The sequence below is a fragment of the Anomaloglossus baeobatrachus genome, chromosome 2 (genome assembly GCF_048569485.1).
Source record: "Anomaloglossus baeobatrachus isolate aAnoBae1 chromosome 2, aAnoBae1.hap1, whole genome shotgun sequence".
In the NCBI taxonomy this organism is placed as follows: domain Eukaryota; kingdom Metazoa; phylum Chordata; class Amphibia; order Anura; family Aromobatidae; genus Anomaloglossus; species Anomaloglossus baeobatrachus.
In genome coordinates this window covers 149,857,538-149,870,900 of record NC_134354.1, presented here as the reverse complement: position 1 = coordinate 149,870,900, position 13,363 = coordinate 149,857,538, and the positions used below count along the sequence as shown (strand labels likewise).

Genomic DNA, 13,363 nt, shown 5'->3' with positions numbered 1-13,363 from the left:
TTTCAAATTCGAGTGATTTTGGTCGGTGTTCAAGTCGTTCGACGAACTCGAATGATTTGCTTCAAGTTCGGCAGTTTGAGTTACGTTCGATAACGGTTTGAGCACCAAAAAGCGTAGCTAGTTACTAGCTGGCTTTTCACTGTAATACTGTGAGTCACTGTGAATCATATTATCAAAATTCAGCGTATAGAGTGCGGGGGGGACAGGGTTTAGATCAGTGCTGCTGCTGAGTGCTGAAAGAATAGCGATCGCCATTTTCTTTTTTTCCTAACCTGGGAATCAGAGGTCTGCTCCAAAGCTACAGTGAGTCCAGACCAGGAAATGATCTGCAGTGATGCCCAGAAGCTTTGTGAGTCAGATTCAGGCACTGATGAAGAAGTTTCTGAGCATAATGCAGACCCTCATTCCCAAACTGTAACTCCTCTTGGTGGAGACAATGAGGAACATACTGATGACGATGAGACTCAGATACCTGATTGGAATGACAACTTAACTATTCAGTCAGGGCCGGAAGAGGTCAGATCTGAGGATGAGGGGAGTGCAAACACACAGGTTGATGATGAGGTTGTAGATCCCACTTACTGTCAACCCACAGTCAGGCACTCAAGGAGGTCAGCAGAGGCGGTGGAGGAGGATGCGACTGACGACGAGGTTAGCTTGCACCTTCCTGGACAGAAACGGAGTACTGGAAGCACGACAACAACTTCATCCTCAGCGACAACTCTGCCTCTGAGCACAAGTCATGGTGGCTCTGCAGGTTGCATGGGCTCTAAGCCTTGCCTAGCCTGGTCCTTTTTTGACATCGCAAAGGATCTCCCAACTCATGTCATCTGTAAGATTTGTCGCCAATCTATAAGTAGAGGCCAAAAACTCACTAGTTTGACTACTTCTTCCATGAACCGTCACGTGGATAACAAGCATAAGTCCCAGTGGGAAGCTCACTGTGCTACAATGCGGCCTAGCGGACCGGGCCAACCACCGTCTGCCCCTTCAAGTGCATCCGCCCGCTCTTCATCCTCTATGACTGTGGGGACATTAGTCACACATGCTTTGCGACGCAGCTCTTCCACCTCTTTAACTGCAACAGGCAGTGTGATTGGCAGGTCGTCAGTTGTTTTGGAAGGGGAAACAGCTGCTGGTGTAGAGCTCTTTCAGACATCGAGAGCACCACCTTTGGATGAAGGCAACATTATGTCTCCACCTGCACTTTCCTCACAGACTAGCAGTTTTCATGGGACTCCCTACTCAACTCCATCTCAGCACAGCAGCCAGCCTCGGTCCCTCAGATGTGGACAAGTAAAATGCCATTTCCTCCTAGCCATGACAAAGCTAAGAGGTTGACTTTCACCCTCTGCAAGCTGTTTGCTACAGAAATTCTGCCTTTCCGCCTGGTGGACACAGAGGATTTTTGAGACCTTATGTCCGTCGCAGTGCCCCAGTACCAGATGCCCAGTCACCACTACTTCTCCAAGAAAGGTGTGCCTGCGCTACACCAGCATGTCGCACACAACATCACCGCTTCCTTGAGAAACTCTGTGCGTGACAGGGTGCATTTCACCACACATACTTGGACCAGTAAGCATGGACAGGGGCGTTACATGTTGCTGACTGGGCACTGGGTAACTATGGTGAGAGATGGAGAAGGAACTTCTGTACAAGTCTTGCCGTCCCCACGAGTTGTGCGTCAATCCTCTGTATGTAGAAGTTCCTCCACTGCTTCTGCCTCCTTAACCTCGTCTGGGTCCTCCAACTCCGTCCAAAGCCTGTCTGGTCAGGCCACCTGCGTTGTAACTGTGCACAAGGAATCCTGCACACCTCCTTACTATGCTGGCAGCAGAGCTCAACGGCATCAGGCGGTCTTTACGTTGAAATGTCTGGGAAATAAGAGTCGCACAGCTGAGGAGTTGTGGTCAGCTCTGGAGACCGAGTTTCGTAAATGGTTGTCTCCACTCAACCTGCAGTCAGGAAAGGCCGTGTGTGACAATGGTGCAAACCTGGGTGCGGCCCTTCGCCGGGGCAAGGTGACACACGTGCCTTGTGTGGCTCACGTGTTGAACCTTGTTGTCCAGCAATTTTTAACCCACTATCCCGGCCTAGATGGGCTTCTGCACAGGGCACAGTCACTATCTGCTCACTTCCGCCGTTCAAACGGCGCAGCTGACCGACTTGCATCGCTCCAGAAGTCTTTCGGCCTGCTGGTTTACCACCTGAAATGCGATGTGGTGACACGCTGGAATTCGACTCTCCACATGTTGCAGCGACTGTGGCAGCACCGCAGAGCCCTGGTGCAATACGTTATGACATATAGCCTGGGCCAACGAGATGCAGAGGTGGGGCAGATCACGCTGATGGAGTGGTCTCAGATCAAGGACCTATGCACCCTTCTGCACAGTTTCGACATGGCGACGAATATGTTTAGCGCTGACAATGCCATTATCAGCATGACAATTCCAGTCATTTACATGCTGGAGCATACGCTAAACAGTATTCAGAGTCAGGTGGTGGGACAAGAGGAAGGGGAGGAAGTACAGGAGGATTCATATGCAGAAGGGATACCAAGATCTACAAGGTCCAGACGTTAAGCATCACCAAATATGTAAGGATGGTTGACCTTAGGGAGATCAACATCCAGCACCGCGGAGCACCATCACGTGTTTTCTCAACGCAGTGATTCTAGAGCAATGCCCCCTAGGAAATATGCAAAACAAGGAAGCCGCGGAGACACCATAATGTTTCTCAACGCTGGCAGGTAACTAGCCAGGTCTTTCACCGGGAAGGAAAAACCACGGGAAGGGCAGTCTCCAGTCAAGGAAACCACCTATGCCAAAACATGGTATCCATCCACAGACAGCTGTTTCGGGGTATTTGCCCCTCATCAGTGTGGAGTAGGAAACTGGCTAGTGGGAGCAATGCCTAGTAGAAGACTATATAGGTAAGGATGGTTGACCTTAGGGAGATCAACATACAGCACCGCGGAGTACCATCACGTGTTTTCTCAACGCAGTGATTCTAGAGCAATGCCCCCTGGGAAATATGCAAAACAAGGAAGCCACGGAGTCACCATCACATGTTTCTCAACGCTGGCAGGTAACTAGCCAGGTCTTTCACTGGGAAGGAAAAACAATGGGAAGGGCAGTCTCCAGTCAAGGAAACCAACTATGCCAAAACATGGTATCCATCCACAGACAGCTGTTTCGGGGTATTTGCCCCTAATCAGTGTGGAGTAGGTAACTGGCTAGTGGGAGCAATGCCTAGTAGAAGACTATATAGGTAAGGATGGTTGACTTTACGGAGATCAACATCCAGCACCGCAGAGCACCATCACGTGTTTTCTCAACGCAGTGATTCTAGAGCAATGCCCCCTGGGAAGTATGCAAAATAAGGAAGCCGCATTAAGCATCACCAAGGCGGCAGGCATGGGACGGTGGGGGAGAGAGATTAACATGGGCGCATGGTAGCAGCCAAAATGTTGAGGAAGGTGCAGGAGCCCAGGAAGAAATGGAAGACGAACTGGCGATAGGCATGGAAGATACAGCAGATGAGGGAGACCTTGGTGAACTTTCGGTTGTTCGAGGTTGGAGGGAGATGTCAGAGGAAGGAAGCACGGTTATCACCTCGCTGACACAAACACAGCAAGGACTTGGTCCGCATGGATGCGCAAGACACATGACGCCTTCTTGCTGCACTACCTACAACATGACCCTTGGATTGTCCGAATTAGAAGTAATGGTGACTACTGGTTGCCACACTCTTAGATCCCCGGTACAAGTCAAAGTTTGCCGAAATAATTCCAGCCATAGAAAGGGACGCACATATGCAGGAGTATCAGCAGTAGCTGTTATGCAATCTTAGCTCGGCTTTTCCACTAAACACCAGTGGTGCACAGAGTTAATCTCACAGTTGTAACTTGCCAACCATGGGACTGTCGAGTCATCATCAGTCAAACCGTACCAGCAACACCGTATGTGGTGGTAACAGCAATTTTATGGAATCGTTTCATGATTTTTTTAGACCATCCTTTGCAAGGCCACGAGAGACAAGAAGTCTGACACATAGTCAACGGGTGGAGAGGATGATACAGGAGTCTCTCCAAGTGAATATAGATGCCATGAATCTGCAACTGGAGCCTTGCTCATTTTGGGCTTCCAATCTGAAAAAATGGCCTGAGCTCGTCACTTATGCCTTGGAGATCTTGTCGTGCCCTGCAGCCAGTGTTCTCTCGGAATGTGTCTTCAGTGCTGCTGGGTGTGTGCTGACAGATAAGCGCACACGTCTGTCCAGTGACAATGTGGACAGACTAACATTCATCAAGATGAACAAGTCATGGATCCGCAAGGACTTTTCTACCCCTTTGTCATCCTGGGGAGAGTAAAGGCTGGCGTATTTTTGAATGTGCTTGATGCAAATCAACATGTCAAGTTTGCGACTGGGGGACAAGTGATGCCACTGAAGTGGTGTCTGTGGCCCAATCTTTGGAAAAAAGGGAGACTCTGCTTGGAGTCCTCTTGCTGGTTTTTTAAAAATGTTCCAAGATGAACAAGTCATGGTTCAGCAAGGACTTTGCTACCCCTATGTCATCATGGGGACAGTAAAGGTTGGCGTATTTTTGAATGTGCTTGATGCAAATCAACATGTCAAGTTTGCAACTGGGGGACAAGTGATGCCACTGAAGTGGTGTGTGTGGCCCAATTTGTAGAAAAAAGGGAGACTGCTTGGAGTCCCCGTGATGTGTTTTACATGATTTTAGAAGGGCATGACATGCCTATATCTGTGTCTCGTCCTCCTTTTACTCGTCCAGCTCTTTTGTTTTCGCATGAGTGTATGTGCTTGTCACTTTTCCATGGGTTTGTGGTGTCTTGTGAGTTGTTTGTCACCTTTTGGACACCTTAGAAGGTGTTTTCTATGAGTTTGTATGTGTTTGCCTCCCATTGTTTTCAGTGAGGTTCGAAAGTGTTCGTCGAACGTTCGCTGAACTCACTCGCCGTTCGATGAACCGAACCGAACCAAACTCGAACACAAACTGTTCTTGCCATGCATTTCACCCCAGCTGCCATTTGCCATTCCTTTTTTAGGACACTTGATGTCATCCTGCGGTTGCTGAGTGACATTCGAATAAGATGACGGTCATCCCAGTCAATGGAGAGTCGCTTTTGCCCTCTGCCAGTCTGTAGCTTTGTTGTCCCCAATGTCTGCTGCTTGACCTTGTTGTAATAGACTGCCGTCTTAGAAAATTTAAGGATGGAGGCAACATGAGGCTCACTGTATCCTTCTGCTAGTACAGCCAGAATTGAGCCCTTCTTTTCCTAACTCTAGACTTTTCTTTTCAACTCCTTTTGGCATGGTTAAAAGTTATTGTTTCATTCCTAATACTTTAGGGATATTACTAGCACTTGTTTTGCCACCCAGCTTGTCCTATTGCAAGAGGATTGTGAAGACCACAGCAGTGTTTTTTATATTTTCCCTCATTAAATAAGATTTGGTTCAGGTGATCACCTAATCAGAAGCACATTAATTAGAATGAGGTGTACTCTGGTTGGAATTCAACTGACACTGGAATGGAATGGCTGTCAGACTGTAGAGAAGCTGATTTTTATAAAACTGTGCAGTGGTCTCTTAATTTTTGCCAGAGCTGTATATATATATACAGTGCCTACAAGTAGTATTCAACCCCCTGCAGATTTAGCAGGTTTGATAAGATGCAAATAAGTTAGAGCCTGCAACCCTCAAACAAGAGCAGGATTTATTAACAGATGCATAAATCTTACAAACCAACAAGTTATGTTGCTCAGTTAAATTTTAATAAATTTTCAACATAAAAGTGTGGGTCAATTATTATTCAACCCCTAGGTTTAATATTTTGTGGAATAACCCTTGTTTGCAATTACAGCTAATAATCGTCTTTTATAAGACCTGATCAGGCCGGCACAGGTCTCTGGAGTAATCTTTGCCCACTCCTCCATGCAGATCTTCTCCAAGTTATCTAGGTTCTTTGGGTGTCTCATGTGGACTTTAATCTTGAGCTTCTTCCACAAGTTTTCAATTGGGTTAAGGTCAGGAGACTGACTAGGCCACTGCAGCACCTTGATTTTTTCCCTCTTGAACCAGGCCTTGGTTTTCTTGGCTGTGTGCTTTGGGTCGTTGTCTTGTTGGAAGATGAAATGACGACCCATCTTAAGATCCTTGATGGAGGAGTGGAGGTTCTTGGCCAAAATCTCCAGGTAGGCCGTGCTATCCATCTTCCCATGGATGCGGACCAGATGGCCAGGCCCCTTGGCTGAGAAACAGCCCCACAGCATGATGCTGCCACCACCATGCTTGACTGTAGGGATGGTATTCTTGGGGTCGTATGCAGTGCCATCCAGTCTCCAAGCGTCACGTGTGTGGTTGGCACCAAAGATCTCGATCTTGGTCTCATCAGACCAGAGAACCTTGAACCAGTCTGTCTCAGAGTCCTCCAAGTGATCATGAGCAAACTGTAGACGAGCCTTGACATGACGCTTTGAAAGTAAAGGTACCTTACGGGCTCGTCTGGAACGGAGACCATTGCGGTGGAGTACGTTACGTATGGTATTGACTGAAACCAATGTCCCCACTGCCATGAGATCTCCCCGGAGCTCCTTCCTTGTTGTCCTTGGGTTAGCCTTGACTCTTCGGACAAGCCTGGCCTCGGCACGGGTGGAAACTTTCAAAGGCTGTCCAGGCCGTGGAAGGCTAACAGTAGTTCCATAAGCCTTCCACTTCCGGATGATGCTCCCAACAGTGGAGACAGGTAGGCCCAACTCCTTGGAAAGGGTTTTGTACCCCTTGCCAGCCTTGTGACCCTCCACGATCTTGTCTCTGATGGCCTTGGAATGCTCCTTTTGTCTTTCCCATGTTGACCAAGTATGATTGCTGTTCACAAGTTTGGGGAGGGTCTTAATTAGTCAGAAAAGGCTGGAAAAAGAGATAATTAATCCAAACATGTGAAGCTCATTGTTCTTTGTGCCTGAAATACTTCTTAATACTTTAGGGGAACCAAACAGAATTCTGGTGGTTTGAGGGGTTGAATAATAAATGACCCTCTGAATAAACTTTTCACAATTTAAAAAAAAAAAAAGAAATAACATTCTTTTTTGCTGCAGTGCATTTCACACTTCCAGGCTGATCTACAGTCCAAATGTCACAATGCCAAGTTAATTCCGAATGTGTAAACCTGCTAAATCTGCAGGGGGTTGAATACTACTTGTAGGCACTATAAATATATATATATATATATATATATATATATATATATATATATATATATATATATATATATATATATATATATATATATATATATATATATATATATATATATAAAGCGGGTGAAATAAGTATTGCACACGTCACCAATTTTTGTAAGTAAATATATTTTTAAAGGTGCTATTGACATGAATTTCTCACCAGATGTCAGTAACAACCCATCCAATCTACAAAGGCAAAGAATCCTACCATAGATGTCCATAAATGTAGTGATGTGTAATAATGAGAGATTACACCAAGAAAAAGTATTGAACATTTTTACTGAAATTTATTTCGTACGTTGAACATTAGCCTTTGTTGGTGATGACAGCTTCAAGACTCCTTCTTGTGTGGAGAAATTAGAAGCATACATTCATTAGGTGTGATTTTGGCTCATTCACACAACAATTCTTAGGGTACGTGCGCACATTGCGTTCCGGGCAATGCAGAAAAGAACGCACACTCTGGCAGACTGGACACTGTGTTTGTAAAAAAAAATGCATCCACAACGCATGCATTTTGGATGCTTTTTCCATGCATTTTGGATGCTTTTTCCATGCATTTTGCATGCGTTTTGGATGAATTGTTAACAGTGCGTTCCCCCGGCAATTCAGCTCTGCTACATGCCGGCTGACAGCAGACACAGACAGAGTCGCGTGATGAGAATGAACTCGGGTGAACTTCACCCGACTTCATTGTCATACCGCGGCTGTCTGTGTGTGGCGTCCTGATTAGCGGTCACCCGTGAAGGACTCACCAACCGCTAATCCCTGAGTGACTGAAGTGAGCAGCGCGATTAGCGCTGCCGTCACTCAAGTTACCCGCGGCCAGCTGGAGTCCTCCACCCGAGACCGCAACTCACCTGTGACTTCATCGCTGATCGCGCGGCTCACTTCAGTTGCTGCATGGATCTGACAGGAGCGGCGGTGTTCTACTGCCGCTCTTGTCAGCTTCATGTAGCAGATCTGGATACGTCGCAGGACCTCGTGTGGATTACGTCGGACCTGGAGGGGTATTTGAGGATTTTAATAAAGTGGTGAAAGAGGGTGGTTTTTTTTGTCTTTTATTCCATAGAATGGATTTTTTGGATGTGTGTGTTTATTTTCTTTAACTTACAGGTTAATCATGGAAGGTATCTCGGGGAGACGCCTGCCATGATTAACTTAGGACTTAGTGGCAGCTATGGGCTGCTGCCATTAACTCCTTATAACCTCGATTGCCACCGCACCATGGCAATTCGGGATGAGTCGTGTTTAGTCCCGGGACTGTGGCATCTAAAGGATGCGGCAATTCTGGGCGGCTGCTGGCTGATATTGTCAGGCTGGGGGGCTCCCCATAATGTGGAGCTCCCCATCCTGAGAATACCAGCCTTCAGCTGTGTGGCTTTACCCTGGCTGGTATCAAAATTGGGGGGACCGCATGTTGTTTTTTTTAATTATTTATTTATTTAGCGTGGGGGCGTGTCTGAGTGCAACCAATCATAGGCGCCGGTGGGCGGGGAAAGCACGGAATACCAGATTGAATAATGAGCGGCCGGCATTTTCAAAAGAGGAAAAGCCGCCGGAGCAGTGTGACAGCCATACAGCGCCGCAGGAGGATCGGTGAGTATGAGAGAGGGGGAGAGACTGACCGATGGACAGAGAGAGGGACAGACAGAGAGAGAGACAGACCGACAGAGAGAGAGAGAGAGACAGACAGACAGAGCAACCAACTGACAGAGAAAGAGACCGACCGACAGGAAGATTCACCGACATCCACAGACAGAGATTGACCGACAGTGAAGACCTGCATTTTGCTTGTCAAAAAAGCATGCAGAACGCAACAAAAATGCAGTCCAAGTGCATTTTGGTTGCGTTTTGACCCACATCATTGATTTCAATGGGTGGAGAATGCAGCTACAATGCACAAAAGAAGTGACATGCTGCTTTTTTTTCCGCAGCGATTTTGGGCATCCAAAACACTTCGTTTACAAATGCAACATGTGCATTGATTTTTCGGCTTTCTCATAGACTTTGCTGGGGAAGCTGAACGCATGCAATTTGGCACTGAAAATGCTGCAGTTCAAAACGCAGCGTTTCCACAGAAAAAAAGCGCAACGTGTGCGCATAGCCTCAAAGTCCTGAAGGTTCCGTGTTCTTCTATGAACTCTGAGCTTTAGTTCCTTCCATTCATTTTCTATTGTATTCATGTCAGGTGATGGCTGGGCCATTCTAGCAGCATTATTTTCTTTCTCTGAAACCAATTAAAAGATTCCTTTGCTGTGTGATTGGGATTATTGTCTTGTTGAAATGTCCACCCTCATTTCATCTTCATCATTCTAGTAGATAGCAACAGATTTTTATCAATATCTCTGTACATTTGTTAATTCATCCTTCCTTCAATTTTGTGAAGTTTCCAGTGTCGTTGGCTAAAGAAACCCCCAGACCATAATGTTCCCACTTCCAAACTTCACTGGTGATATTGTGGGTTTTTGGTCATTTGCAGTACCTTTTGGCCTCCAAACATGGTGTGTATTATGGCATCCAAGGAGTTCAATTTTGTACTTATCTGACCAGACTAAATTCTCCCAGTATTTCACAGGTTTATCTAAATGTTATTGAGTAAACTTTAAACGCTCTTGAACATGTGTATTGTTCAGCAATGGAGTTTTACATGGTAAGTGTGCATACAGGCCATGGAGGTTGAGTGCATTACTTATTGTTTTGTTACAAACAATTGTACTTGCTGTTTCCGGATCTTTCTGTAGCTCTCCTGTTGGACAACTCTTCAGATCATTTTTTTCACTACTTTGTCTTAAGTCTTGCGGGGTGCACCTAGTCGAAGCCAGTTTATGGTGAATTGATGTCCTTTCCATTTCCAGATTATGGCCCCAACTCTGCTCACAAGAACACTAGAATGTTTGGCAACAATAAGATTGTGAAGACAGCTCACTGGTTTTACCCATCATGATATATTTTTTGTGTGGCACCTTGGTAATGAGATACCTTTTTATATACCATCAGTTGAACCAGCTGTTAATATTTTTCACTGAGTGACAGGATTGTTTTAGAATTACTGATATATTTTATCTAGTGTCATGACTTTTCATGGTGTTTTGCACTACGCTTTCTTCATGTGTTCAATATGTTTTCCCTCTGTCATTTCTCATTATTACACATAACTTAATTCATGAACATCTAAGGTTTGATTTCTTTGCCTGTGTGCATCGGAAAGGTTGTTTCAGACATCTGGTGAGAAATTTGTCAATAGCACTTTTACAAATATAGTTGTGTGGCAGGGGTTTTTTTGCCATGTGGAAATGTCTTCAAAAGCTCAGCCAATATACAGTAGGCCTCAGAGAATTTGTCAAATATGAACTATCTAGTGCTGAAGAAATCTAGCTAAGCCAAGGATTATAGATAGAGGGATAGATAGATAACTAGAGATTGATAGATGGATAGATAGATAGATAGATAAAGAGTGATGAATAATTATTCATCAGAAGATCTTGCATGGACTTCCATGTTAGCGTTAAACACTATAACCTAGTAAATGTTTTTCCACTAAGCTTTCTCTGTGTCACTTTGACAGTATCTAGCAGTGCTGAGAAAAGTACAATATATGATGTCTGTGCAATGTTCTGTGAGTATCCATTGTGAAATGTCACTGATCTTGAGTTCGGTTTTCTTGGGATACAAAAACAACATTTCCTAGGAATCACTCATGGTTGAAAGGGTATATTAAAATATTTTTTTATTCCCAGTCCAGTGCAGCTCTTGATATAAACTCTTTACAGACATTGAGCAATCAAGGGTGTGGAGGGTTAGAAATGTCTTGTGACTTAAGGACTATAATACAGGGTGATACTCAGGATTAATTCTGCACTACAAGCAAAGTAATACAATATTAGTGATGGGCGTACTCGGACTGTAATAGTCTAGATCTACGCGGGTTACCAAGTACCCGTGCACTGATCCCAGGCCTGGAGTTAAAATTAATCCGGATCTGGCCATTCGGATAATTAAAATAAAGGAAAAAGAAAATAAGAATAACTCGGGTGTGTTACACTTACCAGTCTCCTGTGCATCGGTAACACTATTACCAGGGCCACTCATTAACCTCATACATACAGTTAGGTCCAGAAATATTTGGACAGTGACACAATTTTCGCGAGTTGGGCTCTGCATGCCACCACATTAGATTTGAAATGAAACCTCTACAACAGAATTCAAGTGCAGATTGTAACGTTTAATTTGAAGGTTTGAACAAAAATATCTGATAGAAATTGTAGGAATTGTACACATTTCTTTACAAACACTCCACATTTTAGGAGGTCAAAAGTAATTGGACAAATAAACCAAACCCAAACAAAAATTTTTAGTTTCAATATTTTTTTGCGAATCCTTTGGAGGCAATCACTGCCTTCAGTCTGGAACCCATGGACATCACCAAACGCTGGGTTTCCTCCTTCTTAATGCTTTGCCAGGCCTTTACAGCCGCAGTCTTCAGGTCTTGCTTGTTTGTGGGTCTTTCCATCTTAAGTCTGGATTTGAGCAAGTGAAATGCATGCTCAATTGGGTTAAGATCTGGTGATTGACTTGGCCATTGCAGAATGTTCCACTTTTTTGCACTCATGAACTCCTGGGTAGCTTTGGCTGTATGCTTGGGGTCATTGTCCATCTGTACTATGAAGCGCCGCCCGATCAACTTTGCGGCATTTGGCTGAATCTGGGCTGAAAGTATATCCCGGTACACTTCAGAATTCATCCGGCTACTCTTGTCTGCTGTTATGTCATCAATAAACACAAGTGACCCAGTGCCATTGAAAGCCATGCATGCCCATGCCATCACGTTGCCTCCACCATGTTTTACAGAGGATGTGGTGTGCCTTGGATCATGTGCCGTTCCCTTTCTTCTCCAAACTTTTTTCTTCCCATCATTCTGGTACAGGTTGATCTTGGTCTCATCTGTCCATAGAATACTTTTCCAGAACTGAGCTGGCTTCATGAGGTGTTTTTCAGCAAATTTAACTCTGGCCTGTCTATTTTTGGAATTGATGAATGGTTTGCATCTAGATGTGAACCCTTTGTATTTACTTTCATGGAGTCTTCTCTTTACTGTTGACTTAGAGACAGATACACCTACTTCACTGAGAGTGTTCTGGACTTCAGTTGATGTTGTGAACTGGTTCTTCTTCACCAAAGAAAGTATGCGGCGATCATCCACCACTGTTGTCATCCGTGGACGCCCAGGCCTTTTTGAGTTCCCAAGCTCACCAGTCAATTCCTTTTTTCTCAGAATGTACCCGACTGTTGATTTTGCTACTCCAAGCATGTCTGCTATCTCTCTGATGGATTTTTTCTTTTTTTTCAGCCTCAGGATGTTCTGCTTCACCTCAATTGAGAGTTCCTTAGACCGCGTGTTGTCTGGTCACAGCAACAGCTTCCAAATGCAAAACCACATACCTGTAATCAACCCCAGACCTTTTAACTACTTCATTGATTACAGGTTAACGAGGGAGACGCCTTCAGAGTTAATTGCAGCCCTTAGAGTCCCTTGTCCAATTACTTTTGATCCCTTGAAAAAGAGGAGGCTATGCATTACAGAGCTATGATTCCTAAACCCTTTCTCCCATTTGGATGTGAAAACTCTCATATTGCAGCTGGGAGTGTGCACTTTCAGCCCATATTATATATATATAATTGTATTTCTGAACATGTTTTTGTAAACAGCTAAAATAACAAAACTTGTGTCACTGTCCAAATATTTCTGGACCTAACTGTATTATTCACCGCTTCCCCCCACGCACCGGCAGTCCTGCGGGCATCTGTGATTGGTTGCAGTAAGACGCGACCCCACCCTGTGTTACAGCGTGCTTGAGTGCTTGAAATTACACACGCTGTCTGCGTATGTATAGCAAGGTAAAAATAAATAAAAAATTGGCATAGGGTCCCCCCATACTGTGATACCCTGCACAGATAAGGCATATGGCTACAGGCTGGGGGGGCCCAATAATCATGGACCTCCCAAGTATGAGAATACCAACCCCCAGCTGTCGGCTTTATCATGGCTTGGTATCAAAATGGGGGGGGACTGCACGCCATTTGTTTTTTTTATTATT

General features: G+C 44.9%; 1 protein-coding gene across 6 annotated transcripts in view; it reads left to right on the top strand.

The window, feature by feature from the left end:
* The window catches only part of CDKL5 (cyclin dependent kinase like 5), a 482,986-nt gene that overhangs the window by 409,759 nt on the left and 59,864 nt on the right, over positions 1-13,363 (top strand). The gene's annotated exons all lie outside the window — the stretch shown is intronic.